The 20,521-nt window shown below is 31.7% G+C and overlaps 1 protein-coding gene across 2 annotated transcripts in view; it reads right to left on the reverse strand.

The window, feature by feature from the left end:
* Positions 1–19,460, reverse strand: part of LOC144849180 (inactive phospholipase C-like protein 2) — a 69,999-nt gene extending 50,539 nt beyond the window's left edge. For both annotated transcript variants that reach the window (XM_078706214.1, XM_078706212.1), the window contains exon 1: positions 19,250–19,460. The gene's annotated coding sequence lies outside the window, so the exon portion shown is untranslated. The remainder of the gene's footprint in view (positions 1–19,249) is intronic.
* Positions 19,461–20,521: the final 1,061 nt, after the last annotated feature.

Here is a 20,521-nt window from a genome sequence, read left to right on the forward strand (position 1 = left end):
TTACTTTATCACCTAAATTGTATTAATCAAATGCCATCATTACTCTATTACCTTCAATTGATCATGTTACTAAAATGTTTTTTATTGGAACTCTCTTTTTTTCTAATATAAAATTGTGTTTAACATATTTCATGCCTTTATTTTAGATTTGATAATGCAAACAAATCAAATACAAATTGTATACAGTACATCACTGAACCATCACTGAACATATTTTCAAATCTTCATGATCGTAAAGTGGTCAATATTTATTTGAATGAACACGTCACTTCGTCCTCCGAAAGAAAAATGCTGTAAAAATTAAACTGGTTTCCTGTAGTAGTTTAAAGAAACCAGAAATAAATCAATGTCAACAACATCACAATTAGATCTAAGATTTAGTATACTGTAGTATTTTAAATACTATCATCATACATAACAAAGATTTAACTATAAAGATAGATATTACCTAACATAACATAGAGGGTGCTATATCATAATACAGAAACAAATTTGATAAAATAAAAACAGAACATTAATAAAAAAGAAATATTTCTTACAAAAAATGCTGCTCAACTTAAAAACCGTCTTAATTATTGTTCTTTCTTCAGAAATAATTATTTATTATCAATTATTTTTGTTTAACAATCAGTAGTAAACATTTTATGCTAATTTAGTCTGGCCTACTGTACAGAAGAGAACATACTACTACTCACAGCATTTACACTTAGATATTATGTGTAGGCCTATCGCCGCCAGGGGGAATAGCATAGCGCGTACATGTGCGATCGTTAATGGACAGCTCGTACTACCCAATCAGGAGTGCTTCTACCAGGTCAGTGCTTGTGAACGTTTTGTACAACTATTTAGCAAATCCGTTAACCTCCTAGATCTAGGCCACTAGTACTACAATATACTAGGGATATTTTCCTGTGTATTGAACAGTCCTCAGGGGCAACTCCAAAACTTTCAATCGTAGTAATATAGCTTTCGCGATGATAAAATTCCTATTAACAATGTAAGGATGATAATTGTTTAATACTGCAAAACAGCTTTTTGTCAGGGAGATATGTTAATTGGTCAGATTTTTGCCTTACTCTGACTTAATTGCACATCATGCTAAGTATATTGAGAACACACAAATTTGCAGGTAATTCTTGGGTGAACCCATTACCTCCAGATCACTAAGCTTGCACTGGATAACTAGGGTTGGATTCAAGCCCATGGAAGCAGCTGGTACTGCAGGGATGATAATTAACTGCGAAGTAGCTTTGAATCAGGAAGCTCTGCAATTGGTCAGATGTTTGCCCTAAGTGTACATGAAATTTTTCGACATTTTGGCGGTGGGACTATACCCATCGATTCTCCTATACACAAACCGAAAATGATGAGAGAAGTGACATATTTGAACAATTTCCTTATATGATTAAATAGTCTATCCAAAAACTTACTGAAGCATTCAAATGAAAGACACAACTGTTAAGGCTTAGGTTGTATCTATTCTAAACCTCATGCTAGGCCAGCCCTGTAAACGGTCCATGCATATAGTAGTTCATTGACACTATGTTTCAACATTACTACAAATTGCAGCAAAATGATTGAACAAATAAATTTAGAACTGTAAAATAGATGAAAATATAATATAAAAGTTATATAGAATTTGTACTCATAATTATTATGGTCTTCTATACAATAATAAATAGTTGACAATTGTAATCATACTTTGACAAGCTTTTAGTATTGAAGTGAATGTAAAGAATAATTGATTACCCTTTTAAAATTTGACACATGATTTTATAGTCACTAATTACATGCATAATATTACATTTAAGGTGTTAAATAAAACACTTCTTTCATTTAGAAGTGGGATATTTATAAAGGAGATGATGATGACTTTGAGAAGAATACTAACATTCATTCATTACAATAAAGTTAGTTACAACATGGAACCTAGATTTTATTATCATAAAATAATAAAAAATCATAGTGCCTGTCACATACACAGAGACCACATAAATTTAAACTTAATACTTAACCATCATGCTAGATTTCAAAATATCAAAGTTCATATCTCACCATGCTAAACTTCAATTTTATTCTTGGGTAAACTATAGTAAATTTGTCTGCTTACACTAGGAGAAACCCATCACTATATGAACACTTTCACTCATTACCGACAATATCTCAGTCGATTCATTTTGTCCAACTACTATAAGGAACTCATTATTATGTGTCCCAGTTTTTAAAGAAAAAAGCTACAATTTGTGTGTAAAAATTAATTGTAAAGTTTGTATTGTGTAAGATCAAACATTTTAGAAATCTGTCAACGTGGGAAGTTTATTTAAAAATTGATTCTACTATTTAGCTCTTTTAAGTCAACCGAGATATAAATGGAAAAAAAATCTCAGCAGACATATTTAAACCATTCTCAAATTTCATGGGGTTTTTAATAGTCCGTCACAAATTAAATTTACTTTCTGGTTTCAGATTACTAATACTAGTTGCACAAACTAAGAAAAGCTTTTATGATAATGTGTACAAACTCAACCCATTTAACAGAAACTATCAAGTACTGTAATAGCAAACAAAGCATAATTATTTATTATAATGTACATTACTATATTATCGGCACATTAAAGGCAACATACAAGAATATTAACTTTTTTGTTTTAGAAGAATGATATCGATCACTTTAATAATATCAGTTATTGAACATGGTGATGTTATTTGGCATCCTGGTTTAACTTTTAAACTACATGAATCGGTTGAGATTATTCATAAATGTACATGCCGTATAATTTTGGGTAGAGACCATTTTTCGTATGCCAACTATCTTTTGACTCTTGGTTTTGATCGTTTATTTGGTAGAAGAGTGGAGCACTGCTGTAAATTTTCCCCATATTCCCGTTTTTCTATCAGAACTATCTATCTTATTCCACCTTCTAGGTTTGAATGCCATGATTGAATGCTGAGAAATGCTAATAGGAATAATACAAGGTGATTTGCTGATGTCTTTTAGTCTGATGCTTTTTATATTGAGCTCCTCAATTCTTAATTTTCTTTCTTTGTCACTTTTCTGTATTTTTGTTTTGTTGTTTTTTATTGCTTTGTAAATCATATGCAATTTGGCATTGAAGTTACAATATATGGATGATCATTGTTTTTTTTTAAATAAAAGATTACCATGACTACTATAAAAAAAAATGTGTATACTCAAAACTCAATTATTGCAACATTAGACCTGATTAGTTCCATCAGCAATGTTTCTAGCAAAGGCTTTATTATCTAATCACCTTTAGCAAAACACTAACTACATGCTGCCCCAATTATTTTTAGTGCGCCACCTATAACAAATTTAATACAATATGTTACATGTTACATTTTCACATTTAATTTTTTTTTTCAATATTCAAATTATATTTTTCAGGAATGATACTTGAATCTCAATGTTAGCAATATCCATATTTATTTATTGTTTAAAATGAGGTCATTGATATTTGGCCAAACCAATCTACAACATAATTCTATAATCTGAAAATATTCATAACACAAAGCATAAATATTTGCACAGACTGCACATCTTTCACTGTTTGGGCCTGTTTCTGCTGAGCAGGAATAATCGATTATTAACCGATTATTTTTTATTATTTTTGGGCAGCAGAAATGGCGCAAAATGACATAACTAACTGATTAAAAAACAACTGATTAAAATCTCTCAATCCATTGCATGTTTTAACCGATTATTGTGGAGCAGTTTTTCGAAATCCTGAAACAAAGAAATGAAATATCAACTTTGGTACCTATATTGGTTTATATACTATAGTGTGCAATAAATAATGCAAGAATTATGTTTGGCTTTTAGTTCAGCTGATATTAGATGCATGTAAATTTTACATCTAGTTCATATTAGTTTTTTTGCACTATACCATAGGGACTAGAGATAAAGTGCTAATTATAAAAGTTAACAGCAAGTGTAAGACATACTACTCTTTGAATCTAAACTCCCAGGGTAAGAAATACATTGCTATTCCATATTTGCAAATTAACATTAATATTTTTCTATCTACATGAGGAGTTTGCTGAGACAAAATAACTGTTTAAATTTGTGTGAATAATTCAGGTACTGACACAATTACAGTATGACAATTTGTTTGATAACCAAATACACTAACCAACAATAGTAGTAGTCTGTAAATTGGCACTTATTTGGATAACCTAATAGCCTCTCTCTCCTAAGATAGGAATACATTTACAAAAAGTAAGGAACATTTATGAAAATAACACAACCTTGTTGTTGATGACGATTGTATGTGGAGTGGTTCCCACTTTCGTTAATGTAGTTAGTTAATTCGGATTTATCCATGCAAGCTAGGCACGAAATAGATTATCATCACATCTATCACAATGCACTTGCTGTCAATCACTTCTTCCTCCCCCGCCATCCCAACCCAAAAACAATTCCTAGTCTTACAAAATTTAATAATCTACTGTATTAGTTGACATTTAATAAACAATATAAACAATACCGGTAATAATATGAGAATTAAGAATTGTCTATTTTGCAAATTTACATTCAGAAGGTCAATGTATTATTCATGCTATTTTTGGATACAAGGCAGTAAATTACCTTATTATATCTTTTTAATTGCTTTTTAGTTAGCATAGCATAACATAACATGGACTCCTGTACAGATTTGCCTATGTCCTGTTTAGCATATTAAATCTATTTGAAGATTAGTTATAAAAGCACACACCAGTGTTTTGCCTGGTACTATCAATAGAACAATTAATATATAGGATTTAGACATCAACTTCATACTGTGTTTATCAATGCTAAACTGGTGGCTATTTATAAGAAAGGTTAATAGAGCAGAAATTGCCAGTTAATGGTTTATGCTATGCTACAATCCAACGTTGCATAACACGTCGTATCCATGGTGTAATCAAGAAAGAGTATAATACCGTACATGGCCAGTTTCCTTCACTATAATAATCCACTGGGATTTTTTCAGTCAACATTATAATATTACCAACATCCCTTTCACTGAGCAGTTAGTCCCACATCTGTGCGTAACATTTATTTTAAGAAAAACTGGTGAATTTTTTAATAGCAAGAAAATACTAAATTAGATAATTTTAGAAAATATTTTTGTGGTGTGTGATTGGCAAAAGGTTGGTGTATGGTTGAGAGTAAACAAAAATGGAAATTTGCATATAATGATGTCATTACAGATATTTTGGACTGCTTGATGTGTATCAAATTAATGATAAAAACTATTTTTTCTATAAGAAATTCTTATGGAATATGGTTTTCCTACTGGATATTGATACATAGATATGATACAGATAACAAATAAATATATCAAAGAATTGTTTGTATTGTTTTATACAAAATTACGCACTAAATCAACGTTTTGGGGCTAAATCGTAGAAACAAGATATTTCCAAAAATTATTTCGGAATTTTTGTTTGCATGTTGCAATGAACAGGATATTGCCTTATGTCGGTGGGTAACTCTTGGTGGTTTTTGGAGGATGTTTTGTACCATTATGCCAATACTCCAAGATCAAAATAACTAGATAGATAAATAAATCCTTAAAGATAATCCTGAAAATAATAGATAATATTGTAATAGAGTACAGCTTTTGTATTATTAAATATAAGCTTTATCTTGCTATAGACTTTATTTAGGCCAAATAAATTTTCCAATTCATTGTGTACCGGAATTTATGAAATGGTGTTTAGCACTTTAAATAATTGAAAGATTTCATTATATTTTTATTTTTAATAACGCTATATACATTTTTTTCCCTTTTTTGCCATTTTATTTTTATTTTTTTAAATAAATTGATTATTAGATTGCTAGAAGAGTAAAGTTGTAGGTTTGTGAGGTACAATTTGAATATGATACAATAAATTAATCAAAAAACAATATATTCTGTATTATACTGTAGCTGTAATTAAATATGGATGTCTAACAATATATTCCAGTATTGGTGGAATATATTTACTGAATATTATCTCCACTTCGGAGTGGATTATAGATTTGTGGTTAAGATGCTTGGCTACTGATTCTTGGTTCAAATCCACTACTAGTCATAACACTGCAAATACACTGCACACATACAGAGTACATCAATATGTAAGCGTAGTCTATAACTGATATATGATATAAAGTTACATTATTAACATTATTTTATTTAACTCTACATAAAAAACACACACATCTTCTACAATTATTAATTTTAAACACTTATAATAATCAAAAAGATGCCAGATAACATACGGAATTTCACAAATGAACAACATTACTTTAGTTGTGTCAAATCAATACTTGTCCTAAATTGAATAAGGCAGCAGAAAGCAGAGAAAACGCATAAATTATTACAGAAATGTACAAACCAAGATGATTCTACATCAATTATAAAAATCCAGTAAAATAATTACTTCATTGAGAAACTATATAATTAGTATTGATCAGTAATTATACAGTACAACATAAACAACAAACCATGTCAATTATGGCCAATTATTTCAAGGCAGCTACAACATTAAATGCATCAATTATTCTGTGCTGGCATACATTACCATTACATCAATTACACAGCAATTATTACAAACAAAACATACTTGTTGTAAGAATACTCAAAAATTACTCAAATAATTTGAATAGAATATACCGTATCTACTCGAATAAACGACTCGGGGTGTTTATTGTTCAGGTGGGTTTTAGTGGGGATGTTTATTTGGGAGGGTGGTGGGGGGTGATTATTTTTTTTTTGTGTAATATAGTAACATGTATAATCAAATAAATATCCGTTATGTGATGAAATACAGTAAAAATGGTATCAAAATTGTAGATCATGTCAATCAATGAATTCCACTACAAATAGAAATGTTGTAATACAATATTGGTTTTGGGGAATGTTTATATAAGGAAATAAATAAAGGCCCTTGGATGTTTATTTGAGGGGGGTGGGGGCATTTATTCAAAATGATGTTCTATGTGGGGGAATTTATTTGACAGAGGCGTATATTCAAAATATGTTCAAATAGAAACGGTATTAATATTATACCACTTGGTTTTAGTGCTACCCAAAAACTCTGCAATTTCTTACTTTATCTTTTTTCAGCTTTTTGCTTATTTTATTTGTACTGCTTTATATCCATTGAGCCTCTGATACCCACAGCAATTTTTCAGTAATTTAACTTTTGATTTTTACATCATACAAGGAGAGAGATATATGGGAACTTTCAGTCATGGTTTGGTTCTTTTAGATAATATTGTAATGCATATACAGTATATTACTTTAAAAACATTAGTAGGTCATTGCTTGTCTTATATAAGTACGTTCAATGATTAATTATGATAAATAAAAAGAAAAAACAAAGTAGTTCGCGTTGTTACCCATAGCCTGCTTGTAACAGCGGTAACGTATGGACATCGTACCCTAGCTATAGGCCTTGACTGCCATCGTCTCATTGTTGATTAATTGTATTTCCTTTTTGGCAGAATCTGTTCTGTTCTGGTATTTTCGCTGAAATATTACAGTTTTTCTTATGATCACACCAAAAGTGGATGCATGACAGAAGCAAAACGAAAATATTAATCTTTGTGTGCGATGCATGCTGGTATTTATAGCGGGCCGCTTAAATTATTAGCATCTACTTACTTTTCACATGAAACAAACTATCGAAGCGTACAGTATGTACAGTATTACTATTATGTTGAATGGAGTAGATTCACACTTACAACTCGAGGTCAAAAGCCAAGGCAGCTGATGAATGTTAGTATACATCGGTTTTAATGACAAATAAATGAGTATCCAATGATGCTTTCTTGAGGAGTGATGCTATACAGTAAATAAACTTGGTGGTTAGCCAATGGTAAATCTGAGTTTACATATTTTCCCTACAATGATGAATAGAACTTCTTTTTTAATTGTTAACCCTTAAATACATACTTTTCCTGCCATGCCAAGCTATTGCTGCCACAGTCAACTTTTCAAACTAAGCATAACATAACATATCCCATGATTAAAGGCAAATTTCATTGCCTTCTTGGACAGCTAGGATGATTAGATAACTATTAATATTAGGTCGATGGCAACATTGTCTTTTCTATTTCAAAACCATTTAGAAATCTTGATCAAAAACTCATAAACCCTGATTTACATGTTGAAGACATGTGCGACGCAGGAAGAATTGATGTATCCAGTTTGCCATTAGAAATCACTTGCTTGAAGAACACGCTTGTAGTGGAGAAGCAAAGACTAGCAATGTGATAGGATGATTCTATTGGGTGCCTACAATGTGAATAACAACTCACTGATCATTGTTTGTTTTGGTATTAAATACATGTAAATATTACAATAGTGTGATTTTTTTAAAAACATTCCATACATACAAATCATACACATTTTGGATAAGTCATTAAACCAGAAATTTTGTTTATATCTTTGGTATGCAGGATCACCATGTGTGATATTGCACACATGGTGATATTGCACACATGGTGATATTGCACACATGGTGATATTGCACACATGGTGATATTGCACACATGGTGATATTGCACACATGGTGATATTGCACACATGGTGATATTGCACACATGGTGATATTGCACACATGGTGATATTGCACACATGGTGATATTGCACACATGGTGATATTGCACACATGGTGATATTGCACACATGGTGATATTGCACACATGGTGATATTGCACACATGGTGATATTGCACACATGGTGATATTGCACACATGGTGATCGTGCACACATGGTGATCTGGCACACATGGTGGTGATCTGGCACACATGGTGATCATGCACACATGGTGATATTGCACACATGGTGATCTGGCACACATGGTGGTGATCTGGCACACATAACACCTTCTGCTATTGTACAGTAGCTAAAAAAGAGGGGTCTTCTTTTGTTTACAATCTATACCCAACTATTTTTAGTGACATCATAGCAGTTAACTCTATTAAATTCTCATTATTCTATGTTTTGAAAAAACACTAAAATGGTAAATTTGAAGAGCTAATTCAAAACAGTATAGTAGATAAATCTGAATCAGAATCTGAGATAGAAAGTAATTTTGGACATTGCACTATACATGCACACAACACACAATAATTTATGTAAACTTTACACAAGTATCAATCTACTGAGATTTTAAGATGGTTATTAAAACTGATTTAATGTTTGTATTATTTAATGGTAAGTAAAGTAGATGGAAAGACTGTAGTATAAAAAATGTATTAATTAAAAATGAATCTAATGCGATAAGCAGTAGTTCTATAACCTTTAGATATGTTGAATCAGCTATGTGCAGTGAATTTCAAAACCTGTCTATTATGAACTGTTAACATATTGTAACATCAGGTTTCTGTAGAAACAGCATGAAATCTTGTCAGTCAAACTGCAGGTTATATATTTTAAAGATTGAATTTGTATTTTATTAATACATTTATGTACATAATGCTTTTTAAAGACCAGGTACAGGCATGGATTTTAAGTATAATATCTGGTTACTTGTACATAAATCAAATATTTGTTAATAGAAACCAAGACGAAAAAACATGAATTTCCCTTAAAATGGTCAACAAATACAAAATTTGGCAAAATTCTGCTATAAAAACCAGGAAGACCTTTTTTCAGTAGTTAGGTAGTTTAACCTAATGTAATAACATGTCTGGTGACTCCTTAGAAGGTGAAAAAAGATGGTGGATATATGGTGGATAATTTTTGCTATAGCATGAAAATAAAAATTTGAATAAAAATACTAGAATAGAAATGTAAAAGTTATATTACCTATATTTAGTCATCTGATAACATTTTTTACCACACCATTTATTCTTCATAGTTTTTTAAAAATGCCTCTCTATTTACAACATTTGTGTACAAAAGAATAGAGATTTTACTGTGTAATTTCAACTGATAAGAAAGTACTTATTTTCAACAAGCTCGTGTAACACAAATAAATCCCAAAAATTATGAAACATTGGGGAAAACTATAGATCAATATAATTGTTGTAAAACTACAACTAACATACAGTACCATTTATAGCGTGAAATAACTACAGTTGTCAAAAAAACATTTGTACCCGTCTATACCCACAGATGATACAATAAGCAAGCTAGCGTTAGTGTCAGTCTAGACCCACAGATGATACAATAAGCAAGCTAGCGTTAGTGTCAGTCTAGACCCACAAAAGCAAACTAGTGTCAATAGAAAAGGTAATACTGAATTAATTCTAGCATAGCCTACTTGAAATCTTTAACATAATTTTTAACATCAATTTGGGCTTTGCCATAAAATATCTCAAAAGAATCATTTCAGTTCAGTGTGAAAATGTGAAAACAGTCCCGAAAGGCCATTTCTTTTATTTGGGCTTTAGTATTGTATACACAGGCCATTCTTTGTATGTTATTGAACATATAAAAAATCTTAAATTCGAAAAGTAAAAGCTATTAATTATTTTGAAATTGAAATGCACTGTGTTAAGCAATTGTGTTGTACAGTAATTAAACTGACAACAGATGTTACCTTATAGTGCTTAGTGCTCTAACTAATTATATTATTCTGTTGACAAATAATTGTCACTAGGCAATTTGGGTAACCTCCGTATCTCTATACATTATCTGTAAATTATGCTTTAATTCTGGAATAAAACGAATGTCACCAACTCTGTGTCGGTTACTCACCCTAGCTGTTCTATGTGTACTGCGACATTTGGATTCGACAACATTTTAGCAGGGGTACGATATTGTTCTATATTATCTCTTAAGAAGACATTATTAAGGATTTTAAAACAAAATTTCTGATTCCATCGGTAGATTTTCAACCGTCCGCGCTAGAAGCAATTTACGGATTGATGTAATTACTTTACTGTGGTTTTTGCTGCCCTCCCGATCTAGCTGGCAACATTTTTCACAGGCCACACGTGCATGAAGTTAGCAAAATGAAAATTATACTGCAAAATAATAACGATCAAATAAAATATATTCATAAATCATCGGAGTATTTTGCGGGGAAATTGTAAAATTAGTATATAAAATGACTATGTCAGGGTAAAAACTACATCGGGAGAACTGATGATATTCATAGATTTGTTTGAAATCAGGTTAAACCCTGAAAGCCGATTGGTAGCCAAGTTGCCAAGTTAGATGGCAGGTTTGTATGTTGTGCGCTATGCGGCGTATCACCATTAAGACCCGGGATGCTTTAGTCCATGTTTTACAAGACATTTGAACTAAATAATGTATTGATTATACCAGTTAGGCCTATCGCATTTATTTGAATAAACGCCGGATTTGTATTCATTGAGAAATACTGATGATCTATGTGTGTACACAATGACACTTTTTCAAAAATACCTTAAAATGATATTAAATTTTAGTAACTACATATTTGTACACAATTTGACTTAAAATTTATGAGCACTGTATTATGTATGATTTAATAGATAAAAGACAATTAGATTGGGTGATATGATGGTTAAGCACCCTGCACATCTCCCATGACCCTCTACAACCTTGAATTATTTTAATCCTATAATAATATAATTACACACAATTCTGAATGTTAAATGCTCTTCTACACTGTAATTTATTTATATCTATAAAATACCTGGTGTTACTGTGTAACCTATTCACCACAATTAATATTATTATTTAGGAAACAAACCAAAATAATAATAGGTGATTTGCCTAGTAAAGAGTGGATCGCAAAATGCATTAAATTAAAAAAAAAGATTGAGATTGTGCATAAGTTAATACTTGAATGTGTATTCAGGAACTATTGCAGTTTAAAATAAATATGCCCGATACTAAACCATTTACACAATCAAATAAATTGACTTTATTTCCCTCTGACTCAAACAGCAAAATGTAAATTCAATAATTCTTTTTTATACTGAAATGAACCTTAGCCTAAAAACTTCACCAGTTTCTGTTGATATTGCGCATTGATACTTGTAGTTTGTACTTATCTACCATCAAATGTGTTTAATTACAGCTCTGATAAGAATAATAAAGCAAACAAGCAAAATAAATGCTACCAACATTACTAAACACATTTTGAAGGCAGGCAGATGATATTACTGTAATTACTTTATAATATTACAAGTTACTATGTATAGGTAGATTACATAGTAAAGTGCCTTAGGATATTATTTGTATATTGTTATAAAAGTGATTCACTTTCATTAGCAAAAATATACAGTAGGAGCAATCACAATTTTCAATATTTTTGAAAAATAAAAAATTAAGTTTCATACCAAACCAACATAATTGTCCTGAAAGATTCTATTATATAACTGACCCTGGGATTATAAAAGAAACTGTTTAGCTAATTATACTCATGTTTACTCTATTGTATGCAAATGTTGGGATTGAATCAATAGCCTAGCTTTAGTCCTTTGTAATGTCTTAATAGTGAATCTTTCTATGTAACAAGCAGGAAGCCTTGAATGAGAAGTTTCACCTGTACCAATTATATCAATATTGACTTCCAACATAGAAAATGTACAGTACACTGATCTATGTACAACAAAATATGTATAGGTAGTAATATTGATACTATGTTCAGATATTATCTGAAATTATTATCATTCTTAAATTTTAGGGCCTGCAGTTTCTATTGAAAAATTCTAAGAAAAAAATGTTTCCTTCGAAACGATTTTGGTAGTTGTTAGTATTGCAAAGATTTTGTTGTTTAGCTTAATTTTACTACAATGAAAAACTAGTTCTCTCAGCTACTGTAAAATGATGTCATTATATACCCACAATACAATTCATTTGTGTGGGCCCAATTTCTGTTGCCAAGAAAGTCATGTTAATTATCCTGCTCAATAGAAATAGGTCGCAATCCCAGCTTATCTAAACTGTACAGTACATAATTTAAGCTGCCTATTGTAAAACCAATTTACATAAATACATTCATCTAGATTATGTTGCAAATACTGTTACTGTATAAAACTAAAGGCAAAACAGTTGATAACTATTCTTATTTTTGAGAAACTGACAATGAACCTGAAACAGTCGTTTAGTGGACCAAAGGAATTATCCAAGGTTAAAAAGGTTTATAGAGTAAGGCTGTAAGTAAGTAAGGCACCCTAAATTTGAACACGTCTTTAATTTTTAGCGTGTTGCACGGGCCGAGGTCAACCCCACAAAAACCTTGCAGTTACACATTAAATCGTAATACCGTGTTATACCGTAGTTCATAATCCAAGTTGTATATATACTCGCATGCATTATGAATTAATATGAGTTTATTGAAGGATTTTAATAAAGGATGATTTCGTTTAAAATTTAGTTTATTCAGTTATTGATTTTTTAAATCTGCTTTTGAAATTAGAAAAAAAAAATATTTTAGAATTAGGATAAAACTATGCTACATTTTGCCAAATTATGCCAACATTTGATTAGCGTTAATGTTAAGTGCTAAATCGGTTAAAATATGCAAACAAAGCACAATTATCTACTAGATTTGGTCAACATTTTCACAGCACATACTTTTATTTAACGAGAGGTCAAAACAATACCCTGAGGACACTTCCAACACGCCAACAGCAACCGGGAATCCACAACATTTTAGGATTCAGCCAAGTAGCCTTTTTGCAATTAAAATCTCATTACACGGAATCTCTTCAATGTTATACAACACACTTCTCGTAGGCGTGTTGAATATGCGTGTAATAGCGTGTTGTATAAACGCGCCCTAATACTGTTAACACACAAATGTAAATTATAGGTCATGTTTCTGATGAAAAACAATAACCATGTGAATAATATACTGGATTCTTTAATGTCTACATTACTTGGGTGAATGTGCAAGCTAGCACTCTCTACGTAAAACTACTTTTAATCCCATATTATGATTTAAAGCATTCTTTTTCAAAAATCAAAATATCTTATGAGGTACTTGTAATGCAAATACCGTTATTATTGATAAAATATTGATAACATAATCATTGATTTTAATGTTTGCAATACATTTGACTATTCCAATAACGATAAAAACTGGTGAATTGACAATTTGCAAAGCATTGCTATCGTAATATGTTAGCAGAGAATCTGACTGTCAGTGTCCATTATATCAAACCTCCAGAGGAATTGATTGATAGTATAACGCCAACACCAGCATGATGCATATTGTCTGTAGCTGCTTCTAATTGTTGTTACCTTTCTTTCATCAGCTGGGGTGTGTGTTAATACAGTTGTACAGTGCTGAATTTGTTTACCTATTTGGACAATTTATTTATACCCTGTCTCCATCATTTTATAGAAAAAAAAACGAATAGGACATACTGTATCAAAATATATAAGACTCAAGAGTTTCTATTGACCTCTTTTCTCAACCCCACCAGGGTTGGGGCTAAGATAAGTACATTTTGAAGAATAGAGCACTAAAGGCAGAAATCTTAACTCTCCCGCTAAAATACAATATTCTTGACATTTTCCGCCTTTGGTACACCATGAAATAACCCATGTTTACTATATATTATTATTATATATATTTTTATAGCTTAGGTAATTTTCAAAATATTATAGTGCTCTCTATAGTTTGGATACGCATTCAAAAATCCTCCCGATATTTCAAGTTGGGAGGTCTATATAGGTTACCGGAAATTGTTGCACATTTATACTTTGAAAATGTCGGGTAGAAAAATAGACCTGGTTTTAGATACAGTACACCATAGCTAACTAACAGAAATTGCTGTTAGACTACTGCTACATACACTTAGACTTCAGCAGTGGTTTACATGTTTTCGCCTTTCCCTTTTAAAGTCACAAAATTGAGTGATGGTAACCAGTTCAGTTTCAAAGAGAGTGAGCAGGGACTTGACTATGTAGAATGGCAAATGTTAGTACTGTAGGCTAGGCCTAGTTTGAAAGGACACTTCAGGGAAAAGGGGTTTGTTCAAACCCTACAAACCACTCAGGTTACAAACTTGTGTACACAGTACATTGTTTACATTGATAATTTCTCCTCTTTATTGGTCCCAAATCAAATAATTCCATATACCAATGTTCTCCTATGATACCTTGATTAAATGCCATGGGGTAAAAGAGCATTGGGTTTGAATTTCACACACAACTTCAATTAAATAGGCTTTTATTGTTTACAATAGAGGTTCTTTGGTCGATGATAACATCATATTCTACCGTCATTTGATTCTTACTTCTTGATTACAGAACCATTAAGGGAAAATTAAATATTATAATGTCTAAACAATATTTACCAGTCTGGAAGAAAATGAATGGGTACCTAGTACTGTAGAGGTATGATATTGGAGATTTACTATAGTGCTTGTAGGTGTACATGTAGGATATAATATCAAGTTACCATTTGATTGAAAATACCCAAAGCTCCTAAAATTTAAACTTGCTGTATGTTAATTTATTTCTCTCTTTTTGTTATACAAAATTTACAAATTTTAATCAGGACTAGAGGATTTCTTTTTGCTGATGATACAGTTAGATTTTTTGGAGTAAATAATTCTGAAGACTTAAAGCTCAGGTACAGGCATGAATTTTAAATATAATATCTGGTTAATTGTACATAAATCAAATATTTGTAACAGAAATCAAGACGAAAAAACATGAATTTCCCTTAATATGGTCAAATACAAATTTTGGCAAAATTCTGCCATAAAAACCAGGAAGACTTTTTTTCAGTAATTAGGTAGTTTAACCTAATGTAATAACATGTCTGGTGACTCCCTAGAAGGTGAAAAAAGATGGTGGATATACGGTGGATAATTTTTGCTATAGTATGAAAATAAAAATCTGAAGTTGAATAAAAATACCAGAAATGTAAAATTCAAGTTATATTACCTCTATTTAGTCATCTGATAACATTTTTTACCACACCGTTTATTTTTCATTTTTTAAAATGCCTCTCTATTTACAAAATTTGTGTACAAAAGAATAAAGATTTTACTGTGTAATTTGAACTATCCCCCCACTGATAAGAAAGTGCTTATTTTCAACAAGCTCGTGTAACACAAATAAAATCCCAAAAATTATGAAACATAGGAGAAACTATAGATCGATAATTATTGGAATGTATGATCAATAGAAATTTTTTGCCCGCACCTGGCCTTTAACCCTTTGAAGACACGAGGTTTCTACCCCAAGTGTCTGAGTCTAAATAAGGTATTTTTAATAGGTTTATGAAAAATGCAAAATACATTTTTATACCTGTAACTTTCTGCAATTGTTGGTTTTATTATGTGAAATTGTTTGGCCTTCGGAAAAATTGCATTTTTTTTACCTAGGTCAAAGGTCAAATGCTCAAAAAGTGCAATTCAGTGACCAAAAAGTCAATACGTACGAATACAGGCCTTGCGTCCTCGGACAGTAAATTACCATGTATGGGATACGGGCCACGTCTTCAAAGGGTTAAAAACAACATGCAAACATCTTTGTTAGTAAGATGGAAGACAAAAGTATAACAGAAGATTGAAATAAAACTTGAAGGTACGGTCACCTTGTCAGCAAGAATATCACATCTTTCCCGATTTGTATAACAGATTCTGACCAAAAAAGGAAGATAATTAATTCAGGAACAAGACTTCTCAAACTTTGAGCCATGCCCAGACAGACGAATTTTCGCCAGTTTTGCGAAGGATATCATACTTTTTTTTTGCCAATTGGCAACTCCAATCGTTATTTGCAAAAACGCTAATGGCTAGCGTGAACCTAGATTTCGGTACATGAAAAAGTAAAAGTTAGTAATTACAGATGTTAATTGAGAACTCTATAATTGTACATACTTTAAAAAGTTGATACAGTATGTAAATAATGGGACTATTAGCATCTTGAACATCAAGCTAACTTTGAGTCTTAGTATTATTGAAAATGTCAGACACCTGATCTATGTTTATATTAAGGATAAATTACACTCAAACAATTATTAAATTAATTGAACTATTAACCATTAACATTTCTAAAAATAGTTTAATATGTTTTCAGGTCTTTCAAGTTAATATTTATTAAACAATGAGCAATCAAATTAAACACCTATAATATTCAGCTTTTGAATAGACTTGATTAGTTTACTGTAGCTTAGAATTAAATGCCTTGGCCAAGAAGATGAGCATTTATGTCAATATCAATGAGTCACAGTATTCCTACAATTAATTTAAATTCAATATTTGCAATTAGATTTTCTTTTATTCCACATATGATTACTTCACTTTATATTGTAAAGATTAAAATCAATCTAACACGTTAGCTGCCATAAGTATGCGAGTTCACATTTTAACAAGGTTCATCCATGCAGCATAGAATAACTTGTGCACTTAGTGGCCTACTCTCTGTATGCTCTGGTGTGCTAAATAAGTACTGTATTGTATTTATCCAACAAGCACTGTCATGCTTATATTTCAGTAAAGCACAAGCAATGCTTATGTCAATTATAAGACAACTAGGTGTATCCGTATCGGTATTACACTACACAGATAAATATATCCCAATGACAACTTTTACAACTCGGGACAACTTTTTGGGAGTCTAATTGTCCTGTTGATAATAGACAGCGGCGGATCCAGCATTATATTATAGATTAGGAGGGGCTAAACATTTCACTAATGATAAAAACGATCCGTCAGGTTGCAGAAAAATAAAAATAGTCATTATTTACGCCTGATAGACGCAAATGGAAATCTGGTATAGTCTAGTACCCAATGTGTGTGCGATATTACTACTATTAAGTATTAGCCTTATGCATACCATCACAGTAAGATTAGTACTTACTAGGCTAGGACCAAGAAGATGCTAATTACTACAGTATAAGTATATAAGATTGACAGACGATCAGGGTCATGGACAATTGTTAAAAACAAATAATTTATTTAGGCTAAAAAAGGGATTCAATTTCTCTCTCTGTCAAACAATTGCAATAGTAGACACAGATATACAGTTACCAAATGACAAAATGTGGTGTTTTTTTTTTTAGCTTATTAAGCTTTATTAATCTAATAATTTTCTATCATATATTTTTTAATCGCACGTAATTGCTACCATTACAAATGAACAGTAAATAAATGAACAGTAAATAACTACAGTAGAACCTCTGTTTTAGGTACCCTGATTTTACGTACGCATAAAATAAATGACTGATGACATCATCATTTTTAGTAATTTATTAACATAAATAGTGTTATTTTTTTACATTGAGGATGCAATTTAACAACAAACCACCAAGTCAAGGCTGTGAGACAAGCCACACACGTGCGTTATCCCTACAGCAGCGACTGTTTTTATTGATAGAAAATACAAGAACATTGGTTTTTAATTATAACACTTTATTTAAACATCGCACAGCCTGCATACTTTTCTAGTTAGGCCTCACAGCTAGGCCTCACATCTAGATAGGCCTAACCTGGCCTAGATTATTCTAGGCTAATTAGCTTTTACGTACGCCTTTTGGTCTCATACCGTACGTAAAATGAAGGTTCTACTGTAAATGGAAAAGGCGGATGTCAGATTTTCCTTCAACTATACAGTATGACAACCGAAATGAATGATTAACTATCATACCAATGCTAGTTTAGGGTACTGTATGTTTGTTGATTAATAGAATTTTAGACCTATACAAATCTATATGAGAATTGAATATTGTTTATTCAGCACACCCACCAGCAGAGCAGGAAACAAATCACTTACAGGAAGGAGAACCTAAAACTTAGGATGAAAGGTAAAGAACAATAACCATGCTACATTCTGAACGAATATGCATTGCTTAGTACAGTCAACTATAGCAATTTTATTACACGATGAGGGATTGTAGTTTACCGCGATCCACGCGTCCGATTGCAGGGCAGCGTAGATCATCGTCTTAACTTTTAATAAACACTCTTTACGATTCGTTATTGTCAAATGCTTGCAAACTGGATCTAACTGGTAAATAAAGAAATTATAATAAATAGGCCTAGCCATCAAAAGCTATGGGATACAGCTGGCTAGTTAAGTAGACAGAGGGAATCCGTAGACAGAGCTAGAGAGGGGCCTTTCTGGATGACTAGCTAGGCCTAAATAAGCTAAATTTATATATAAAACAAATTCATTTACGATTTAAGATTAACCTACCTTATTTTACTTTACATGACAATAGGTACTAGAGCTACACACAGTGGGCATAGGTCTAGAACTATACTTTCTTTATAATAATATTTTATAGGCCTGGTCCAGCCTTGGAAGGCCTATATGTTTACTATCATATTCATAGAATCAGCCAATCCTACCTTTTGCAATGCGTTTTTCTTCGGGGAAACTTGAAAATGATACAGTTTTCTTTCGCTTGCTGCGGGTGCCACTTTTGACCAAACTTGATTTCCGTGGAATGCATGGTTGCAACACATTTAGAGATCGATTGTCATCAAAAACTTCATCATTATCACTATTTTCTGACACTTTTCTCACATGTAATGTATTGTTATTACCTCCAGTAGCTCCCATCCCCTCGGCCATGTTCATTGTAATGCCTCGCTTCATTGGTTTTAGTTCACAAAAGACACTACCATTATTCAAAAATGTTATTATCAATTATTTTAATAAAGCAAATTACTGTACTTATTTTCTTCATATATTTAATTATCATCAAAAGCATACTTTTATTTTGTTTTATAGAACACTAAGTGCATAGGCCTAGAATACATTTATTTTACAATTAGACAATAGGTCTATATTAAATTCCCCATCTAAAAAATGGAAAAGTCCTGTCTTCAGCCTTATTAGAGAGAGAGTGCGGTAGACCCGACCAGGCGCTGGTAGAAAAAGACGTACTTAACAAGGAGGCTGGTAGAAAACTAACAATCTCCTCCAATACATGCTCCATTTGACAGTGTGCTGTAGACGGCATTCTGATTTAATGCTCATCGTGGATCTATCCGGCATGCAAAGAGGGGAATCGTCACGCACCCTTTTTTGCAAACATTTAAATTTCACTTTTTTCTTGATTAAATTACGGAATCTCCCAAATTATGTGAGTTTGCCGCCCTCTCGCGTAATGTTTTTTTTTGCATTTCTAATTTTTCTCATCTCTACGTTTCAAATTGATTAATACATTTATAACACTGGGCGGTTTAGATACCGTCATCTTTCGATATTTGTAAAACAATATTATATGACGCAGATTAAGGGTCACCCTGTTTCGGACATCCGTATAGGCAACTCCTCCAAGTGCGAGGAAAAGTGAAAATTAAGCTTCTTTAATTCTAGCAAAGACGTGAGAAAATTTAAAGGTGTATTGTCCCCCACCAAAACATGAAAAATGAAGATTAATTTAAATCAGACTTTGAATAGGTTATTTGTAGTTTTAATAAAATTAATCCCTTCTGTTAAAAAACGAACAAAAATAATGTTTTCTCATATAAAATGACAAAATAAATGGTCCAATGAACCAAAAACCCATTAGCTGGCAGCCAATTTGACTATTTTTAGCTTTAAAATACATTTTTTTCAGGTAAATTTTTGTGGATAACTATTATACAATTAAAAAAAATATTTGTTCAGGG

The sequence above is a fragment of the Antedon bifida genome, chromosome 7 (genome assembly GCF_963402885.1).
Source record: "Antedon bifida chromosome 7, ecAntBifi1.1, whole genome shotgun sequence".
NCBI classification, from domain to species: Eukaryota; Metazoa; Echinodermata; class Crinoidea; order Comatulida; family Antedonidae; genus Antedon; species Antedon bifida.